The sequence below is a fragment of the Cupressus sempervirens genome, chromosome 6 (assembly GCF_028749045.1).
Source record: "Cupressus sempervirens isolate cs-2001-9-10 chromosome 6, ASM2874904v1, whole genome shotgun sequence".
Taxonomy (NCBI): domain Eukaryota; kingdom Viridiplantae; phylum Streptophyta; class Pinopsida; order Cupressales; family Cupressaceae; genus Cupressus; species Cupressus sempervirens.
In genome coordinates, this window is record NC_143123.1 from 175073594 (window position 1) to 175097516 (window position 23923).

General features: G+C 36.1%; 1 protein-coding gene across 1 annotated transcript in view; it reads left to right on the forward strand.

The window, feature by feature from the left end:
• EDA14 (embryo sac development arrest 14) overlaps positions 1-23923 on the forward strand; it is a 43729-nt gene that overhangs the window by 11887 nt on the left and 7919 nt on the right. The gene's annotated exons all lie outside the window — the stretch shown is intronic.

A 23923-nucleotide genomic window follows, 5' to 3' on the forward strand; every position in this document is an offset into this window, starting at 1 on the left:
ATTATTTTGATAATTTATAGGATATATTACATATATTTTTAAAAATAATTAAAAATATACAAGGCAAATTTAATTCGATTTTTTTCTCGAATTTTTTCTCTTGCCGAACTCCGTTTGAATTTTATAGTCGTCGAACTCGAACTCGAATTCGAACCTTGTGACTTAGATGAATTCTATCATCTACAAGCACAATTTCAAACCTTGTGCCCCCCCCTCCTATTTGTTTTCGTATAACATAGTCTAAAATTGTTAAGGGACTGATTCAACCCCACCAAGTCTAAAATATGGAGTCTATGTTTACTTCCAAGATATACAAATTCCTGAATGATATTGATATATATATATTCACCTACATGAAAGATAATTATTTCATACATAGAATAAAGTATATCTAATATGATTTGCGAGTTTGTGAGGACGGAAGAGGGCTCTGCAATTGGATCTCTATAGAGCCCTCATAGATTTTCTCCGTGCAGGCATTAATGGCATCGTCCTCGCCGGGGACCAAGAAGATGGAGCATTTAAGGCACCTGATCTTGGCTGCCATTAAAAAAATTAACAACAGGGAAAAGAACGGAGGCATTAATTCCTACAACCATCATTTGCCTCTTCATCGAACCCAGGGTCCTTATGGAGAACAAAGGAAAAATGCAGAAGGAATGATCGAAGGAGGAGGCAAAATCTTGTTCAAGCAGGCTCTCCAGGGCATTCCCTCAGTCCTAGACGGAGCCAAGTTCGTCAAGAGTCCCTTCTCCATCAACGCTTTTGCCCTTCCAGACTGCCAAGGAGATGGAGGTAAGATTTTTTCTTCATCCTGTTTTGTTGTTAGGCCTAATGACTAGATGGTAGTGGAATTGGCTAAAGAAAAGACTGGGTTAAAGAACATGGCTATTCTTTTTGCTGCCATGGATCCTCTTAAATTACTTGCTAGGAATTATCCATAGTTATACTAGCCTGGGAGATAGGGGGACAGCGGGACGAGGGGACAAGTTTTCGAGACGGGGGGACAGAGGGGCCTTGTTTTGGGGATGGCGGTAGGGGACGGGGGGGTGGCAGAGGGAGCAGGGGTATTTGGTACTTAAAATGCTATTTACGAAAATATGTACTACAATTATACAATATAAGATACAAAGATGTAAAAAATTTAAACATTGAACATTGCATTGAAGTTTTCAACTGGAACATCATGATTCATGATCAAATGACAAATAAACAATGAACATTGAACATTGAACATTGAACATCAACAAATAATAAATATTATCTATATATCAGTGTTCAGATCAATAGTATGAGTATCTAGATTCTACTATCTAATAGTAATCAATGATCATATGAGTCATGACATAAAGATGATTACAATAAGTATCATGTGCCATGAATCATGATATCAAAATAAGTATTTAATGCAAACAAAAACTACAAGTCTCCAAGAGTCCAAATCAAAATGCCAAATCAATGATCAATGATCATCCCTTGGAGGCTAGAAGTTGAAACTCATCGCCATTGGAACTATCAGTCTCTCTAAGATCAAGAGCTGAAAAGGGAACACCAACTAGCCCTATGGTTGGATCTAAAGCATCCTCCTCCTCATCAATCCGCGATGATTCCTCAGGCTCTACATCCCATCGTGATGCTAGACTCTCCTTCTACACAGTTGTCTTGTAGTCATCGATACACAACACACTGTGTACAACCACTAGCTTCTCTGCTCTCTGAGAGGTAAGCCTATTCCTCTTAAGAGAGTGGATGGAGCTATATATAGACCAATTCCTCTCAGAAGCCGAGGAACTAGAAACCTGAGATGAAAAATAATTGGCCAATGTGAGACTTGGGAATTAGAAGTTGACCAATGATGATTGAACAATGAACAATGAAAAGTTAAAAGTTGAGGAACTAAGTGCCTGGGACAGCAAACGAATAGCTAGTGCGGTGGTTGTAGATTTCGCTCCATAAGCTGACCACCACAAAATGGGATCCTCTTGTGCCATAGTCTTGATATCCACCTTTGCCGCTTGATTGTAACCCCTAAGAGTAGCAAATTTGGTCCACTCAGTGTGAACCTTAACTGCTGTCTCAAGGTCATACATCCTATCTATGCACTTGAAGAACCCTTCCTTCAGTTGAAAGAATTTAAAAAGTACAAATTATTAGCAAATAGAAGAATCAAGATGCTAGTAATGTAAATGATTTTAATTTATAAAATGATAAGAATCTAAGTCTTAAGACAAAGTTTTAAAGTGTTATATAATATAAATCACGTCATCATTGTGAAGTGGTGTAACTCTACCAGGCCTAATCATGTACCACCTCGGATTCAATGCATTTGCGGCCATGTGTAAGGGTGTGTTAAGTTTGTTCCATCTACGCTGAATAATAGGCCGAATGTAATCATTGTAGAAGGCTAATGTGGGGTTCTCTTACAAAATTGCCCTCATCTGCCCAAGCATAGAATCGATGCACTCGTACACCTCTCCAACTGTAGACACATCCCCATCTCTATACTTGATCACCTCGAAGACTAGCCTAATAATAGAGACAATGTATTTTGCATCACTCCAAAATACATCACTCTTAACTATATCCTTCACCCTCATCCCCTGCTTTGACCTGGAACCATCCCACCTATTTCATTCATTTGTTATAACCATTAGTTGCAATGGCTCTTGCAACTCAAACATTCTCTCCAAGAGAGTGAAATAGGATGCATATGGTGTCTCAACTGGCTTTAGGAACTCCTTGACAAAGCTCCTAAATAGTGTATGTGAGGTGTGGTGGTTGCAAATATACATTTGCACATCTCTACCATCACTTACCACTCTCTTTATCCAACTAATCTTCCCCATGTCCTTTAGAGCATTGTTCATAGCATGCACACAACAAGGAGTCCACCAAATATGCTGATATGTGGTCTCAATAAGCCTCCCTGCAGCTCTACACACATGAGCTGCATCTGTCACTACTTGGACCACATTTTTTGGCCCAATCTCCTCAATGGCTTCTCGAAGAATCTGAAACTGAAAATCGGCATCTTTTCGATGCCTTGAACAATCAACCACCCTAAGAAAGAATGGGCCCTCTGTACATGTGACTATGACATTGATGAGTGGACGGTGTCTAATGTCTGTCCACCCATCCATGATAATGCTGCATCCCGATTCCTTCGAAACAACCCTCATGGTCTCCATGGACTCACTAATCTTGGCATACTCATCATCCAAGATTTTAGTCCTCAAATTGTGCTCACCTGGTGGCACATATGATGGTAACCCCGCCTTCGCTACTTTGTGAAATGCCTCCTTAAAATAAGGAGACCAAGCAAATTGAAGTGGAACACCATTGGCAAATAACATTCTCTCAATGCATGCATCTAACTTCTCTCTCGTTTGGGCTACAAACAATTCTGCTACAGGGTTGTTACCACTAGATTGTGCCTTGTGTTTCCCCTTGCTCATCTGGGCTGCTGCTACACCTGTAGAGCTATAAGTAGAGGAAGGTGCGGAGGCTACCCCTAGCAATGTAGCAGATGAAGCTCTATGCTGTGGTCTAGAACAAGACATGGGTTGGTGTTGTTGCCCCTGTATTTGTTGCTCATGCACCTCCTGTATAGTCTGAATCTACTGCCTACCAGCCAAGGTAGTAGGCATTGGAAGGCCCAAGTCCTCTGGAACTCCCCAAAGCTTGTTGAATTCAATTCTGAACTAAAAGTTTTTGGATTCAATCAAAAACTGACATGGTAAGACACTTTTACCTATCCAAAAGAGGAAGTGTACATTCACTCTAGTGATGTTACCATACCATACATCACCACAAATATTGCATCTCCACTTTCATGTGCCACCTGTTCTTGATTCGCTTGTTATTCTAGTGGCAAATTGTTTAAAAGGAGATTTTGGATCAAACTTACCCCTAATCCACTCTGCCAAAGATGGGGAGGGGCAATCAATAGATGGAGTACCAGATAGTACAAATCAGTATGCATGGAAGTGGAACTAGTTTGGGCCCCTTGCTGATTTGGCCCAGCCCCAATGTCACTCTCATGCTCACCCCTCTCAATAGTGTCATCATCATCATCAGCCCCAACCTCAAGCTCGGGTTCATATTCTGATTCATTGCCACTATCTAAATGAAATTACATCTCATCATCACAATGAGTATCAATGTGGGAGCCCATTTTGACACTGCATTTCACAAAATGAAAAAAAAAAAATTAATAAAGTTAACAATTTAAATTTACGAACTTTCAGCCTATGTCCTCCTTTAAATTTTCTAAAATTTAAAACTAAATAGTAAATACTAAATAACAAGAAATTGCAAAATGAAACATTGAAACATCAAGAATCTTAATCTATTATTTAATATTTATAAAGGATTCAATGAATGAATGATAATCATAACTATAACAAAATGAAACAACGCACATTTAGAACTAAAAACATTGAGCAATAATTTATAAACATGCATTTGAAAATCAGAAAAACAAGTTAACAACTCTACCGTTTTCTTGAAAAGCTCTTCAACAAGATGGTAAACCCTCCTCTTCTTCTTGTTGCTTCTAGGCTTTCTTTTTCACTTGCAAACACCTTCTTCACTCTTGCACAAACCCTTATCTCAGCTCTTCACTCTTCTTCTTCTTGCTGTTGCAAACAATGAGAAATGCAAATGTGAATAAAAATGAAGAATAGAAGGCTTTTGAACAAAGGAGAAGGACGGAATGGGCCCCACAACCCAATAGCAGGAAAATAGAAACATCAAAACAATATAAAAATACCTTAAACTTTTTAATTTGTAAATTGCCTTTTTTGCTTACTGCGAGAGACATCTTGGCATCCCCCCCCCCCAATGAAGGAGACTCCTTCACGCCCCCCCGGATCCCCACAATTGGAGATGTCTCGCCGTCTCTGGTGGTAGTGGCGCTTAGTGGCACTGCCCGAAATGCCGAGATGCCGTCCCTCTATCCCAAGGAGGTCCTCGTCTCCGAGATTGCCCAGTTTTGGTGGGGAGATGCGTCCCCGTGTTACACTATAATTATCTCAATGACTGGTTTCATAGGGTCTGGAGCCTCAAACTAGGGCATCATTTTTCATTCTGCCGTATGGTTCAAAAAGGTCTTTTCATTGTTATTTTTTGTAACCACGAGTCCCAAAAAATGGTTGTGGATAAGCAATTCTGGAAGGTGGGCAATGCCAAATCTAGGGCTTTGCCTTGGTCGTTGGATTTCATTAATGATGAAATTCTGGCCTTAGCCAGTCCCAAATGGGTAACTGTTAGTAACCTTCCCCTTTTTACTTGGAATTTCATCCCACAACTGTTGGAGCTGATTGGGAAAGTTTTGAAAATCGACCATTCTAACTATCTAATCCCTAATGCTGATATCAGAGTCCTCACCTCCATTCTTCCGAGTGTTGATGCCCTTGAGAAATTATGTCTGGACGTGGCCCCTTCTCCTATCTGGTGTCCCATTGTTCATATGGGTGGCCTAAACGCTTTTTATCTTTGTAGAAGAGAAGGGCACAAGAGGAAGAATTGTCCTATGCTAGCTGTTAAAAAGGTTTCTTCTATAGCTCCCGCTCCTGTTCCCCCACCACCTCCCAAGCTTAAATCTGTCATCCCCTTGGCTCAAATTGATTCTGTTGAATCTTCCTTAGACCCGCAGGCGTCTCTATGGATGGAGGACTCTGATAAGTTACTGGCTTCTTTTGAGGTTTTCAAAGACCAATTTGGTAAGTAACTAGCTTCTTCAAGCGTCTTAAATCTCAGGATTCTCTGGATATTTTGAAATCTCCCGGAAGCTCAGAATCTAGATTTTGGCCTTGACTTTGAGTCTAAGGATGGTAATTTTAGGAGACTCAATATCCAACAATTGGCCTTGAGGTCTCTAAAGGATAAGGCTAGCAAGTATAATAAGAACAGACCCTCCTCCGGTGTTAGACTCTTTCCCACCTTGACCATGAGTAGAGATGAAGTTGCCCCTCCTCTGTCAACTACTCCTTCTTGTGAGTTTGGTTCGGATAATCTAGATTGTCTTGATGAGGCTCCCCCTATCATTCATAGTTTGGACTGCTTGAATGATGAAGAAAGGCTGCATAATTATTCCCTTGTTGTGATCCCAATTGAATCTAATTGACCAACGTTGGTGAAGGATGGGGATCCTCCAGTCAGTCTGGATCTTAAGGCTTCAGAAGGCAAACCTATTATGCTAGAGGATAGTTGTATTGTAGAGGAGGGACAACCTGATGTTGCCCCTGAAGTTAGAGATGGGGAATGCACCAATATGGATAGCATCACCGAGGATGAAGTGTTTATATTTAGTGCGGATAAGAGGAAAGATAATATGAGTGGGAATAGAAGTGGGATTGACAATGGAGAAGTTGTAAAAAAGAAAAGGGGTAGACAACCTAATATCAGTGGTAATCCCAAAGCCTTCAAAAAGGCTAGGTCCAAAATGCTTGAATGCTTCAAGGGGTTTTAGACCCCAATGGACACTGACAAGTAAGTTTTGTCATGGATAAGCTTAAGCTGGCTTCCTAGAATGTTAGAGGGTTGGAGACTTTAGATAGGAAGTATATAGTTAAGAGATTCCTAAGATGGGTCAACAACATTGACGTCTTGTTTTTACAAGAGGTCAAGGCAGTGGGATTCAATCTGGAAATTGCTCTAAATTGTTTCCGGAAGGATGCTGCTCCCTTTTTTACCAACCAGCCTAAGGGGAAAGGGGGAACAACCATCCTTGTTGGACCCAACTGGAGAACGAAGATTGATAAATGGGGTAATTCGCCTTGCAATAGAGCATCCTGGATTTCCATCAAAGTTGCTGGCTTTGAGTTTCGTTTATGCACTGTTTATGCCCCTAATGAACATCTGGATAGAATCAAGCTTTGGCAGTCGATGGCTGACCTTCCTAGTATCCCTTGGATTATAGCAGGAGATTTCAATATGGTTGAGAGGCCACGGGACAAGTCTGGAGTGATTAAGTTTGAATGGAAAGGACATGAGCAAATATATTGGTCTAGGATGTTGAACAAACTTAACATCATTGATCCCCTTGCTGATTTGAGGAATCATTCCCTAGGTATTTGGTACACTTGGTCTAATTCACAGAGAGGGAATAAGAGAATATATTTAAGACTGGATAGAATTTACTTTGGTAGAAATGTGTTTAGTTGCTACAAACCTACTGATGACAATCCTGTGCAAGTCTTGCCCTATTCACTATCTAATCATCTTCCTGTTGTGATTGAAATTCTTAAAATTGGTTCTTCTCTTCCTAAGCATAATAATGTCCAGTCCTTTGCTCTTAACTCTTCCTTGCTGGATGCTCAAGATATCCTGGCTGATGCTAAGATAATACACTGGTATAATGATAATATTTGCAAGCATGAAAACCCCATTAGTAGTTGGGATCAGACTATCAAATCCTGCCAAATGTTATTTAAGATGGTAAGGCCAAGGATGGCAGAGCATTGGAACTCTCCATGGTGGAGGCTCTTCAAGCAATTGAAGCTTCTCTCCAAGATGACCCTGTCGATTGCCAACTGTTGGAGGTGGTCTCCAATTCTAAGCATGAGTTGAGGAAACTCCAGACTAAAAGGATTCAAGGGGCCAAAATTCGGTCCAGGGCTAACTAGTTGGAAAAAGGGGTCAGAGGTTCAAAGTTCTTCTTTATGGTGCTAAAGGTGAAAGAGGTCAAAGACAAGATTGAGTGTGTGTGGGAGAATGGCTTAGTGTTCACGAATCCTGTAGATATCCTTGATGCCTTTACCCAATTCTACAATAACTTGTTCTCCTTGGAAGATAAAGGATTGGACATGGTGAGTGCTCAGAATAAGGTGAAGGGGATTATCCCCAAGAAGGTGTCAGATGCAGACTCGAAATTGTTAAATGATCCTATCTCTCTCACAGAGGTTAAAGATTCCATCACCACCCTGCACAATGAAAAAACTCCTGGACCAGATGGGATTACAGTTGAGTTCTTCAAAGTGAATCTTGAGTGGATCAGCCCCATCTTGGTTGATCTTTACCTATTTGCTCTTGAGAAGGGATTGTTGGGGCCTAGTATCAATTCAGGCCTCATCAAACTTATATATAAAGGAGGGTATAAAACTTTGATAAAAAATTGGAGACCAATCACTCTTCTGAATGTAACCTATCAGATTTTGGCTACTAGGTTGGTTCTCATCTTGCCCAAGATCATTAGCAAAACTCAAATAGGGTTTGTCAAAGGCAGATATATTTTGGAGAACCTCATCACATGTTGGGAAACTATGGCTTGGGCTAAATATTCAGGGCAGAATATTGGTATGATGTTGATAGACTATGAGAAAGCCTATGACAGGTTGGAGTGGGGGTTCATCTTTATGATGGTGGAAGCATTAGGGTTTCTAGATACTTTTATTAATATGGTGGGTATTCTTTTGAAGGATGCTAATGTGGCAACAAAAGTTAATGGTATGAGATCAGAATGTTTTGATTTGTCAAGATCTATTAGACAGTGATGCCCCCTTGTCCTTGCTCTGTTTGTCATTGCGGCAAAAGCTTTGCTTTACTTGTTAAGGGATGTCTCATTGTCTCCTAAGGTTTTAGGTCCCATCCTCCCAGATAGTAGTGAGATTTTGAATATTCAATTTGTAGACAACACATCAATATTATTCAAACTTGAGGATAACATGATGCATTTGATGGCCAGTTGGATCTTTTTTGTTCTGCCTTGGGCAGTAAGATATCAGTTGCTAAATCCATAATCCTGGGATGGGATGCTAGTCCTCTAGGATGGTGCCTCAAATATGGTCTCAGCTGCCTAACCAGGTAGTCAAGTACCTCGGTATTCCTTTTTCTATCAATCCTAGCATCAATGACATGTGGAGTTGGGTCAAAGAGAAAATCAGTGGCAAACTTTACAAATGGAACAACTTTTATTTATCTTTAGCTGGCAGGGTGTAGGTTTGTCAGAAGATCTATCATCTTACTCAGTTTATTTCTAGTCAGCATGGTTGTTTAATGTTAATTAGTTTGACTATTTGTAAAAAATTATCCGGGACTTTCTTTGGTCAGATGGAAAGGGCAATGGTAAAAGTCATGCAGTTAAATTGGATTGGTGTACAAAAATTAAGGAACTAAGGGGACTTGGTCTGAAAGATCTTAGACTTCAAGGTTCTCTAGCTGTGAAATGGATTGCTAAAGCTATTCAGGGAGATGAACCCTGGAAAGTCCCGCCCTCCAATGTCCCTATACAGTAAAGGGCCTCAATTTGCTTTTATAGGGGGGGCTTCATGTGCGTGTAGGGGGCTAAAACTATAGTTTCCCGCCCCCCAAGAAATAGAGTCCCTACCATTCCCCTATAATTTTATGGGGTGGGGCCCCTACCTAAGCTATTTAGGGAGATGAACCTTGGAAAGTCCTCATTAGACATAATTTGACTAGAGGCCATCCGTGTGGTGCCAAGCATTGGAATAATCTGAATATATTGCATTTCCTAGCTCTTGAATGTAAGACAGCAGTCAGGGGGTCTAATGTCTTTAAGGCAAATTGGAAAAGTTGGGGCAAAAATGAGACCTCTGTTGGTACCATTCCGAGATTGGAATTGGGCAATAAATGGTGTGGAAACTGTTCTATTTGGTGGAACTTGAAGATAAACTCTAAGCCATTGGCACTGGTTCAGGGGTGTTCAACAAAGAAGTGGGCCAAAGTGGGTATTAGAACTTTTAGGGACATCCTGAGTTGTGATAGTCTTATTGATTGGTCTGAACTTAAGGCCAGATTTTCCTTGTGTGATTCTCAGAGGAAAACCTATTCTATGATTGTTAATGCCCTAGATTCTGTTGGGGTCAGAAGAAGTTGTTGTACTCTTGAGTCATGCTGATTCTTCTCCCTTACATCTGATTAAATCCAAGCATGTTTATTCCTCCCTTTCTTCCAATACTGTTGTCCTTGAGCATCTTGAGTCCAGTTGGAGTCTATCCCTCACTCATAATGACTGGAAAAGGATTCTCATACAGCTATGGGCCAGGCCTATTCAAACCAAAATTCTTTGTTTTATTTGGAGAATGTTGCTACAGAGGTTACCATTCACTAGGGAGCCTAATCGCTGTTCTGTTTGTTCCCAACCTGAATCTGTTGATCATGTTTTCTTTTAGTGTCCCTTTGCTCAAGCTATTTGGAATATGTTTGGTTTTGTGTTTGATGAAAATGTCTATGTTGAGAACATTATTTTTGGCAAAATATGTTGTGGCAGCAAGTATCTTAATGTGTTTTGGTCTATCTTTTCTTCTTTCATACTCTGGTATCTTTGGAAAGTTAGGAATAATAATGTGTTTTAGGGTAAAGAAAGGATTCTGGCTGAGTCTCTAAGGAGACTCATAAGGGCTGACATTGCTGTGCAGGTCACAGCCATCTTCAAAATGAAGGAGGAACAGTTCCGGAAATTCATGCAGGAAGGTGAAGGTCTATTGACCAAGAAGGATCTGAAATATGGATTCACTACTATGAAGGAGAAAGATTGCAGCTCCGTTGAAGATGACTTCAATGCCCCTTTGTCACAATTGGTGTAGCAAATCCAAAGGGAAGGCAACTAGAGGGCAAGAGGATCAGGTGTGGAGGGGCCAAGCATGACATTTATGCCTTGTCCTCTGAGGTTCACAACTTCAGAGTCTAGTGGTGAAGAGGAAGAGTAATATAGTTTTACTATTATATATGCTGTAGTGTCATTTCTACTGATATAATATGCTGTAAACTCTTCGTTCCAGCCGATGTGCTGATTTTGTGGTTCATTGATACTCTGAACTGACTTGTATTCTCTTTTTGGCTCCTTGATATGCAATCGTAAGTATATCTAATATTATAAACTTCTCTTAGTAACGGGACACTTAAACTAATATATTTCCCTTTCACTTTATCCTTCCGCTTTATACTCCCTTAGGTGCCCCTCTTATTAAAGAATTGGGCCCTTATTACTCAATTAACCACCGCTTATTCTCTTACGTTATTTTGTCACCTTATGCACTTACTCCCTTATCAGGTTTACCTTAATATATCTTCTATGTGTGTTCCTATCTTTCAAAGGTTCCTTATTACCTTTAAAAATCCCTTTCAAAAATTTATACCTTCTAATGCTTTTTCCTTCCTTTGTTATTGGCACTTTACTCTTATTATTCTTCGTTGGTCTCTATTTTTTATATCGTCCACCTTATGTCAATTACTACATCGGTGCTCACCTTATTTGCTGCTGCTCTTTCCTTTTAAATCCTTGTCTTTTCCTTTACTCCTCGTATGCATTAGGATAGCATATTAATATGGACCGATGAGTCTTTGAGAGAACTGCGATCTCATTACATGTGAGGCCCCTTATTAACCATTGCTTTTTAATCTTTAAATCCTTTATTATTTTAAGCCTCCTTTATTTGCTTAATCCCTTTAATATTTGTTGATCCTTTTTATGTTGTTCCACCCTTCCTTGACATATGTCCCATTAGGGACTTTACTAACTTTATTAAATGGAAATATGTTGTTTCATATCATGTCACGTGATTGGTATTTTAAATTTATTGTTAGTTTAAATAATAGTGAAGTATTACTATTTCAATAATATGATTTGAATGGTAAGTGATTATTATTAAATTTGAATAATTAAGAGGAAGTATAATATGTGAAATATAAAATTAATATTTTGTATGATAATAAGTTACAAATATAAATGTTATTATTTTTTCCAATTTCTTTATGTTTGATCATTGATTTGATAAATTATTTCGTTATCTTATTAGGGTAACAATACAATCAAATGGTATTGTTATTTATATAGGATAGAGCAACAATGATATTATGAAGTTATATTTGAGTCGGGTGCTATATTATTATATATTTATATAGCATTTTAATCATGTATAATTGTGGGGTTTTATTTTAGGAGGGTTGTGACATGAAACTATTTGCCATTTTTTTATCAAGTATGCCACTCCAAGATGGATTGGTTGGAGGTCCTGCAATGTTCATGGGTCGAGATTTGAATGAGTTCTTTTGGGCTCGTTGAGGAAGGTAGCCTTGATACATCTTATCAAACATGCCATCCCGAGATGGATGGATTGGAGGTCTTGCCATGTTTGTGGGCTTGAAGGCGAATATGTGCTCTTGGGCTTGAACAAGGAGGAAGATTAGCCTCTAATGTGGGCCTTGCCATCTTTATGGGCAAGGGGATGTTGAGGATTAAGGATTCAAGCATGCCCATGAGCTTGAGGGTCTTCTCAAGTATGGTATCCCAAGATGGATGGATGGGAATCCACCCATGCTCTTGTAGTACACAGACAACTATCCTTGAGATTGTAGCTTGCAAACATTCCTAATGATTTTCTAGTATGGTTGACTATAAGAATATGCATTGATCAAAATAGTAATTATGTTTATGTTGTATTGAATTAGATATTAATCATTAATATATGTAAGTTTTATACGTTTTAATGGATTATTAATATTAAATTTCCTAAAACGTGTTTCTAGTGATTAATGGTTTGCGCTGATGTTGAATTATATATATTCCAAAATGGACCTTCCAGTTGACAATTTGGTTAAACTTCTATTTTAAAAAAGATAATGTGATTCTTGTCTTAACTTGGAATTATTGTTTGAGGACTAAATTTAGGTTAACCCAAATGGCACATTGCAATTGGTATCAAAATTTGATCCTATTGGCCCGAAGATCAACAAATAGTATATGCAATTAGCCAAAGAGCTTGTAATGCCCCCTTTTTACCCTGTGATTTTTGCTAGCTCATTTGATATATAAAAGTTATGAGTGTCTCTTCTTGGTGTAAATATTCCTTTATGTATTTTATAGTGAGAAAGGATGTGTCCCTTCATATTAACTTTATAATATTAATATTATTATTATTTATAAATATTACTATTACTAATATGAAATTATATAATATTAGAATATTAGAATACTATCATATTTATATTATTATATATGTGAATCATATAATATTATATGATTCGATTTATAATTTGATTATTATTTAATCATTGCTCGGAAGTTATATCTTATTATTGTAAATGACAATAGTATCATTCCATTATCAGTTAATTTATTTCCATACTTTAATATTACTATTATAATTTAATATTATATGATACATTACTTATATTATATTATTCTCATCTTATTCTCATTGGGATATCACAGTTCTCCCTGCTCAAATTTTGCTTGTCCTCGAGCAAAGATTAGGTGTACCAAACTTTTCTCAAAGCAAGTAATCGGGTCCAAGAAGATATAAGGTATTGATGGATTTGTTTTAAAGGTATGAAAACATAATGAATACACAAAGTAAACACATGAATGCATGAAGACACAAAGTAGACATGATGTAGACACATAATACATGCATTCTTTATTAATGCCTTATAATTTACAATTTGTAATGAACTAGGGTTAAGAATTTGATTTTAGTTCTTCAAATAGAAAAATGCAACCACAAGTAATTATACATTTGTATATAATATTTGGAGGAAATGTGAAGCATGATAAATTTTGTTCCTAGCCAATCTCATAGCTCAACAGCGGAGCCTTTGGCTCTCCTTGGTCTCAGTGATAAGTGTTAAGCATCCTCCTGAGGTGGCTTAATTAGTGAAATTGATATTTAGTTTTTCTCTTATTATTATTCTAGTTGAGAAGAACTCTTAGTCACCAAAATCAATAGTTTCCTCAAAGTTTAGAGGTCCAAGTCCACATCTCGAAGGCTTACAGATTGCTGACCCCCACTCTATCGTGGAATAACCAATTGGTTGGATTTTAAATATTAATTATAATATTCCCTAATAGGATTTTTTGTTCAACTCTCATGTCAACCTCAAAATATGCAAGGAGTTGATGTTATCCAAGTTGCCTAGACACCAAATTTGCAATGGATTCCCTCAAAGTTTATAGGTTCAAGTCCGCATTGCAAAAGATTACAGATTGCTGACCCATACCCTATCTTGGGACAAAGATCTAGTTGCTTGGATTTAAACAAGCCCCTCCTTGGAAACATCAGTACCTTCTCTTATTAGTTAGAGAGGAATAGAATTAGTATATACATGTAATTGTATGTAGGAAGTACCGTTAATTCTTGTATATCCAGTCATATTATTATTTCAACTTAATGAAGGATAAAGGAAGTGTTCATAGTAGTCATTTCAGTTGTCAAATGATATCATTATTTGGATTTACGAATAGAGGATATATATGCTATCCAAGTTGCGTAGACACCAAATTTGTAATGGATTCCCTCAAAGTTTACAGGTCCAAGTCCACATTGCAAAAGATTACAGATTGCTGATCCCTACCCTATCTTGGACAAAGATCCAGTTGCTTGGATTTAAACAAGCCCCTCCTTGGTAACATTGTTTGCTTCTTATCATAAATCAAATAGTAGTAATATTGGAAAGTACTTCCATTTTCAATAATAATATCTGCATAATAATGTTTAGATCAATCAATAATATAGATTAAATAAATACCAAATTTAAATTTATATTTGAATATTTATAACATACACATTTTTAATATGTATAAACCTATGTTTTCAATATATAATTTCCTTGTTAATACCAAATATATGTCCCAGCAAAATGTCGATCTATAGTCACTTAAATTTGTAAAATAGGTAAATACTGACCTTTAATAATAAGAGTGGCCCACAGGCTGTATGGACCTGCACAATTGGTTTATTTCCTTGTTAGTGGAATTCACGCAGGAGGCACTAGTTATTTGGAGTGATCTTTAATTTTTTTTCCGCCTCTGATGATTAACGGCTAATTTAATACTTTGATATGGGATTTGCCCCCATTTTTAATAATTCTTAATCTTTTTTGAGAATACTGCCTTCAATAGTTGTAGTTCTCTTTAAATGTTGGAATATACATATATATTTTAGTCTGTATTTGATAACATATAAGGGTAGGTCAAATTCATATAATTGCCCTTAGAACATGTTTTCCTTTATTTCTTCCCTCCCTTGTCTTATCCACTTTTCTTTGCTTGGTTGTGTATTGTCTTATTCCAAGAGTATTGCTTAAACCTTGTTTCTAGTCTATTTACTTTATTTTCCTAATATTATTCACTTTATTTCTTTACGTGCTATGCACTGTAAATGTTACTGAGGCCTAATATCATGCTCAACTTATTTGACTGCAACTGTTTTCTTTAAAAAACAAATGTCTCTCCTATGTTCGTGCTAATTTCCTCTCCAAAATATAACAGCAGGCCGTCTCAGGTATTTCTGTTATGTAAAATAATTTTATTATCTTTTGGCCTTTCAGTGATAATAATCATGTTATTTACTGGGTACTTATTGCTGTGTGGTTTGACTTCCTCTATTATATTGATTTGAATTTCCTAATACCACTTGGTAACATTGTACGTCTTGCTAGCTGGTGCCACTGTAACATTGTATATGTATAATTAGTGGGCCACTGATTTCACACAGACTTGGCATGATTTTTCAATCTCTTTCTTGGTGTGTTCATGTCGGGTATTAATTATAATGCAAGGTAGTGTGATTTTATCCCTTTTTAATTTAAGTAACATCATTAATATCATAATAGGGGTTGATTACATATGATGACCCCATTTTACTGTCCTGACTATTTTATTTTATTTGTTGCCAGATCTCCCCCTTATTAGTATCTCCTTTGATGAACTCAATTCACTAGAACAACAGTGTGTTTTCCAGAGATGAATATCAGCATAGGAAAGCCACATATAAAATACAGTGCAGATCGCCAATATGTAAATGAATGGAAATATGGAATGTGTCTTCCATAATGTCTAGGTCTGTAACTGATGATTCATTCTTTGATTATGTTGGGCGCACATGTTTTTGTTGGCAACGTACTTGATTAAGATCTTTCTAAGATGCATTTTTTTGCAAACTCAATTATATCTATGGAAATGAATAGTTTGCTATCTCTTGTTACCTTCAAGAATGAATTGTATAGTTGCAGCCTCCAAAGATATTGTGGTTCGCCATAAGAGATAGGAATTCTACTAATATATGTGTGTGTGTGTGTGTGTGTGTATTGCCACTAGTTATCGTCATGGATGATTAATAACACAAATACATCAATGGTGTCATTGTTTGGGTAGAAGTGATTTGTTCCTCTATTCTATCAGCATTATAATCTTTATTTAATTTATTATGATTCAATCCCAATACTTGATATTAGTCTCGTAGTTATCACTGAGAACAAATTCGTTATCATTTTCTTGATTGGCCATAACAGTCTATTCTTACTCAATATATATGACAGTATGGAGGAAGAGTCATGATGGGAGGTTGAAATAATGATATCTACACCCTACAACTTTGCAGAGATTGCAATGCGTATTGCTTAATTTCTCTCTCCCTTTTATGAATAAGATCTTGATCTCCCCTAAATGATTATCTTCTGACCATTTCATACATCACCTTTCTGACGGTATGTGGATGTCACGGATGGTAACAGATGTAATTTCCTCTCTTTAGAAAAACTGCAAGGGTGATCAATTATATTATTCTATTGGTTTGATGGAATTCTCCTTCTATGTATATCTCCATTGATCCTTTTACCCTAGAGGATGGCAGGAACATGCTTTGATACCAATTGTAATGTCCCCTTTTTACCCTTTGATTTTTGCTAGCTTATAAATAAAAATTCTGAATGTCTCTTCTTGGTGTAAACATTCCTTTATATATTTTACTGTGAGAAAGGATGTGTCCTTTCATATTAACTTTATTTTATTAATACTATTATTATTTATTAAATTACTAATACTAATATGAAATTATTTAATAGTAGAATATTATTATATTTATATTATTATACATGTGAATCATATAATATAATGTGATTTGTTTTATATATTTTTATTATTATTTAATCATTTCTTGGAAGTTATATCTATTAATGTTTTAGCATCAGTAAAAGTAAAACATTGATTATTTGATATACTAATCTGTGTTTATGTTTTTTCGATAAATTGTTACTGGTGATTCTTATACATATAATATATATTATATATGTAATATAATACATATTATATATTATGCATTATATATCTCACATATAAAATATATATATGATATATGTAATATAATATGTATTATATATATTATACATTATATATTATTATATAATAATATAATATTATAATATTATATTACATATATGGTTAATATATTAATATTATATATAAGATGAGTTATGCATATAATTATTTATAAACGAAATGGTGATTAACTATATAGACATGTCTCTTCATGTCTCTTGAAGAGACATGTCTCCTCCTCCCATATTATACATATATGAGATCCAAATCTGCATTTGGAAATCATTAATTACAATGGCAATGAGAGTATATTTGCAGAAATGATCTCAGTTATTTTATCATGGTATCAGAGCCAACTGCAAATGTAATTATATGCAACAATAGATAGAAGAAAAGTTGCTGAAAGGGTGTGCAACACAGAGAATAATGAGGGATGGGGCAAGGAAGCCTCAAAGGTGTTATGCAGAGAAGCTTTAAACCTGTAGATGATGGACCAAAAAATCTTGTGTTACCACAAACCCCGAGGAAAAATAGTTGCACACAAGTCAGGGTTGATTTGGTTGTAGATGCCGACACCATACTCACCTGGGTTCATTGTAAAGATTATAAATATCGGAAAGATTATAAATATCGGCAAAGGTAGGGTTTACTAACCCACATGCCACACACCAGATGTGTTGACTCACATTCTTCAAACATACAAAGGTTGGCACCCATTAAAGATGGGCACCTAGGCGAGTTGTAGGCAACAATTTCGTTCTCTGAAGACAATTGTTACATATCTTAAAATAACATGTTGCAATTTTCAGAAAATGCACGTACTATATGTAATCCTGAGCCTATGAATACAATGTTCTTAGTATTTTATATTCATGTTTGCGGATTTTGGAAAGTTTGTGCACTATAAATGGTACGAGTGAAATTTCTGTAAGGGTGCAATCATAATAATATTTTGAAGTATTGAGAGGAATCGTATCACCAAACTGAGATAATCACTGTCAAGACTAATTCAACAGTGAAGTAATGTTACCGTGGGTTATAATGTTTCAGATGAGTGATATTGAATATTTTGAATCCAATGCAAATCGAGGAGCGTGACATGGAAATTATGACACGAGAGGCATCACGATGCCACAATGAAGAGATAATTGAACCTAATAACCACCTCCATTCACCTTGCATTGTCATCGAGTTTGGGAGGCATTTGCAGGAAGGTGATGTTGATTATGCAAAGAAAAATCATACGACAAGAGAGATAATTTAAGAAATAAGTTTCCAACATAAATTGTCTCCCCTTGTATGCCATGAGGGCAATGATGGTCCCACTGCTTACTATGAAAAGTATGAAATAAAATAGAATGTAATATACTACATGTTTGGAGTCAGACAACTTGCACCATGATTTGTGTGCAATGAAACATTGAAGAACGCAGGTAAGTATCGCAGTTTAGAATGAGGAGTGGAGCAGTAGGGACTTTATGCATCGAACATTTCATAGGAGGTGATATTACATAATACACGTTAGCAATGAAGGAACGATCAAAGCACCCACACCATTGAGAATTCAATAAGTAAGCTGGGCGGATAACCACTGAAAGCCCACATCAAGACACAAGAATCAGTAATCGATTATGCAGGTCGTACATGATAAAGGAAACATCGAACTCTGTGTAAGGAATAGAAGGGAGATTGACCACATATGGAGAAGCACTCCATAACAAAATAAGGATTAAAATTAGGATGCACATCATCAACGAATAAGTGAGAGGTCCTAAAAATAATCTAAGGTTGATGTTTTGCAAAGATTAATGATACCATTCCAATATTAAACATCAAATGAATAGAGCTTGTTAATAGACGAGCCATACGCTTGAAAAAAAAAGTTTTGAACTATTAACAAGAATGGATTCCAATACTCTCGAAAGCAAAAAGGCAATTATTAATGCATGGAAATCACGAGGCAATACAAAGGAAGACAAACAAAACATTGTTTATATTAAATGAAATCTTCATAACAATGCCCTCACTCAATGTCAAGATTTTTGAAGACCAATTTATTAGTGATTAAGTGTAGCAAGCCTAAATCTGAGGTGATCCATCATGGAATTTAAAATGGTAAAGTGAAGGTATGATATATCTTGTGTTTTATTCCAATGTTATAAATCAATTAATTCATATTATATAATATATCTATGAATTAATTATTATTGAGTATTATGTTATGAATAAAAATTAAGTATTTTGTTATCTTGATTTTATAATCAAAATATATAAAATAAAGAGTGTGTTATAAAAATTTATGTTGTTAGTAATAGATATGAGATAAATTTACTAACATCCTAATCAATATTTTTTGGTATTTCTATATGTTAAAATATAGATCATAATATATATAGAAAATGGAAGATATACTTTATGTTCAAAGTATACACATTTATCTATATTATATTGGGATGATCTTATATAATTTTGCAGAATTATTTATTATCCTTGAGTATTATCTCCTATTTCTATATGAGCTACGTGCCTTGATCTTTTCCTCTGAGATTGTTACTACAAGAAGATGGAGATTGAGATTTAGAGGGAGTCTGACATTTCATTAGAGACAACCTCAAAAGAGATAGAGTAGATAGGGGATGTGATTCAATCAATCTTCAGTGATCTCGATCATATTGATTCAGAGGGAGTAAACTATGTTGTGATAGAATCTTAAATGATCAATAAATTGTAACAGTCAAGAGGATTATAATTCATGCAACACTGTTATCTTAATGGGCCTACCTTTGTGTACATCATATGAAAGTGGTGACTTAATTTGAACCATCTACAAGACATGTACTTGACGTATGAGTTATAGAGTCATTCAAGTGGCACAATCATACTCAATCAAGATATTGGCATATTATGGATGAGTTTGTGTTTGTTTCTAAATGAATGTTTGGATTTTCATTGGATAAAAAGAGCAAGTTCGAACTTAAAAAGAAGTTATCATATTTGATACAAAACAATATAAGAATGAGTGGGAATTTTACTTTGTGGGGGGAATAATAGTCAATGTTCCATTCCCACTTAAACCATCCTTAGAAAAGGAGATATTCCATGATCCTCATGGGCAGATAAGAACTTATATCTTTTGCATTTATCTATTCATTTATTTGTAATTCTATACATACTATAAGGGTCATTTGCTTTATATTTTCCTTTATGTTTGAGGATATTTTTACAGGAAAAGAAGGTTTGTACTTCAATATGCTACCAAATATTGTACAGACTAAATCTAATGATAGTAGTCCCAAAGACCCTGATGATCAAGATGGATAAAGTGTGGCTCTTAATGCAAGTATCTTTGATGATTGAGATTATGAGATCCTTCTACATTAAGAGGGAGTATGACACTTCTTCAAAGGCAATGCTGGAGCTTAGAAGATTGATACTTAGAGGGAGTCTAGAAATCCATGTGGGTGACTGTATGATGTTAATGGGCCTACTCCTACGTATATCATGAGGGAGTGATGAGTTTGACAAGCATCCTTGGGAAAAGAGAGTTTTTGAGGAAGTAATAGAGGACCTGACATCCCAGGATCAATATTTAGAGGGAGAAATTTTGAGATGCAATCCCTTATGGATGATATCTTCTCTATGAGGAGAAGTTCTAAAGGGAAATGTTAAATTGAAATATTTCAAAGGTAAAACTTGATATTTTGATTTCAATCTATATTTGGTTATATAATTGTTGTTTCAAATATGTAATGAAAGGTGACGATCTTTCATTGGCCTATATAAACAGAAGGTAATCATTGTAAGTTGACGATCTTACATATGATAGGCCTATTATCATGGTTCTTTGGGCTGGAATCTGCCGGACACCATGATAACAAAAAGAAGGTAATCTTTGCAAGGTGACGATCTTACAAATGATAGTCCTGTTATCATGGACATCTCTAGATATTGTTTTCGGACAATTAGAGATCATGGGTAACAAATCTATTATGTCATCATGGACATCTCTAGAGATTGCTTAAGTGCAAGTAGAGATCATGTGTGCATCATGGACATCTGTAGACATTGCTTAAGTGCAAGTAGAGATCATGAGTGTGTTATGGGCATCTCTAGACATTTCTTAAGTGCAAGTAGAGATCATATGTGTATCATGAACATCTCTAAACATTGCTTAAGTGCAAGTAGAGATCATGAATGTGTTATGGGCATCTCTAGACATTGCTTAAGTGCAAGTAGAGATCATGAGTGTGTCATGAACATCTCTAGACATTGCTTAAGTGCAAGTAGAGATTATGAAAATTTTAATTACTATGGACATCTCTAGACATTGCTTAAGTGCAAATAGAGATCATAGGAAATACTTTATGTTGCAAAGAGATTTTAATATACATTATGTTGATCTAATGATGTTTTACTTCTCCCTTGCTAAAGAGGGAGTGTTAATGCTTTAACGTCAATAGAAGTAAAACATTGATTATTTGATATACTAATCTGTGTTTATGTTTTTCAGATAAATTATTATTGGTGATTCTTATACATATAATATATATTATATATGTAATATAATATATATTATATATTATGCATTACATATCTCATATATATAATATATATATGATATATGTAATATAATTTGTATTATATATATTATACATTATATATTATTATATAATAATATAATATTATATTACATATATGGTTAATATATTAATATTATATATAAGATGAGTTATGCATATAATTATTTATAAACTAAATGGTGATTAACTATAGAGACATGTCTCTTCATGTCTCTTGAAGAGACATGTCTCCTCTCATATTATACATATATGAGATCCAAATCTGCATTTGGAAATCATCAATTACAATGGCAATGAGACTACATTTGCAGAAACGATCTCAATTATTTTAACAATATCTTATTACAATATACGACAATATTATCATTCCATTATTATTTAATTTATTTCCATACTTTAATATTACTATATAATTTAATATTATATGATATATTATTTATATTATATTGTTCTTATCTTATTCTTACTGGGATATCACAGAGCTTAGATAGTTGTAGAAAGAAAAAGAGGGAAACTTTAAGCAAATACAAACCAATTTAAGGTGATATCATATGGGTGACAGCCAGAGAACAAATTATGGGCCCTAATGAGATATCCCCGACAGGATATTTGCCTCTTTAAGCACTAAATTTCTTAAAACTTCAGAGGTTTGACATTTCGTCAAACAATTAGCAATCGTCTTACTACTACTGGAATGGTTTTGTCTCTGGAACTACTTGTAATTAAGATGGTAATACAAGGAATGCTATGATAATTGGAACACCAATACTATTGAACTCTTTGTAGTAATGCAATGATTACAAACCCGATAGAGATGCCGATGCTGAAGACGATGTTTAGCTGATAGTTTGCTGCCTTCGTACATTTACAAATCTCGATACCACTTCAAGATAAAGTCCAACCTGAATCCGACTGATATAAATAATGCACCCGCATGCAATATGATCAGCTGTGATGAGCTCCCGGACCTCCTGTAATGCGGATCTGTGTTTTAATCTGCTGTAAGACTGCGGCTTTGACCGTCCACGATCTCATCTATATTGACAATGGGATCGACCAATTATGGGAGGACATATGTTTATTGCTAAGATAGACCGATTTGAAATACATTGAGTTCGATCTGGGTTTCGCAATACCAGCAACACACCCTCTTAATACTATACCCTTGATGGCAATATGATCCTGTAAAAACACGTTATCTGCTAACTCAAAACTCCACCAGGTCTCCGACTTGCCCTCTTTCCTTGGTTCGGTGATTCAACCCGTAATCCGCGGTTTATTTTCGTTATTGCCTATACTCTGCGTAGGTTTCGTATCCCGATTCTGTAGTCCGTGTATGAGCATGCATTAATTCCCTTCGTCTTTCTTTTCCCACGCTGCTGGCCGGTTAGATGTTTTGCCGCTGATGGGTTGCTCGGTTGTTCCTACTTCAATCCTGCGACTACTTTAAACATTCAAATATATGATTGAAACGCGAGAGTTCCCAACTCCAGCAATATTAATGATCTTCGAATAATGGCTGACAGGAGAAGAAAGACGCCGCAGATTTGGTTCTTGGGGAATTAATTCATTGTTTGCCGCCACCTATAAATTAATCCCTCGAACTCTCTGACCTTCGATCAGCAAACGCCTGGCTTGCAGATTTTCCAATTCCGCTAGGTTTTGTGCAGCTATTTCGACTTCAACAATTCCTTAAAACGATCCGACTTGGTCCCACTCCTAATCCCGGCTTCAACGACGTTACTTTGTAACCTGATCTCTGTAATCGCCCTTGGTTCAGACTTCGTCCTCAGCAGTATTCGGAAAGAGCTGGCTGAAAGGGAAGTCTTAGAAACTCGTTTTTGCCTTCAATCCGCTTCACACTGCAACTTCCTATGGAGTCGTCTTATTCCTGGATAGAAAACTCCAACTCTACAAACCCTTAACTTATTTCATCAGAATGATCCTCCAAAAAACTCTACAATTCCTCAATTTTGCCCTTGAATCTTCAATTCTGCTATTAACCTGATAATTTGAATCCAATCCTTCAAAAGATAGTGCTGCAAGAACCACAAATTGGCCTTAAGCCACAAATAGATGCCCTGATGAAATGACTGGCTGTCACCTCCAATCTGCAATAATTCAGATGATATTTCACACCCTCAAAATTGCGTACCAATTGAGAGTTATCGTTCTCAATGGCCAACTGTGACAATTGCGAAAACCCTAGGTTCCACAATGCACCCGTGATTGAATCACAATCTGAAAACAAGAGAGATAAAACAACTGCCTGATTCGAATGGAGCCC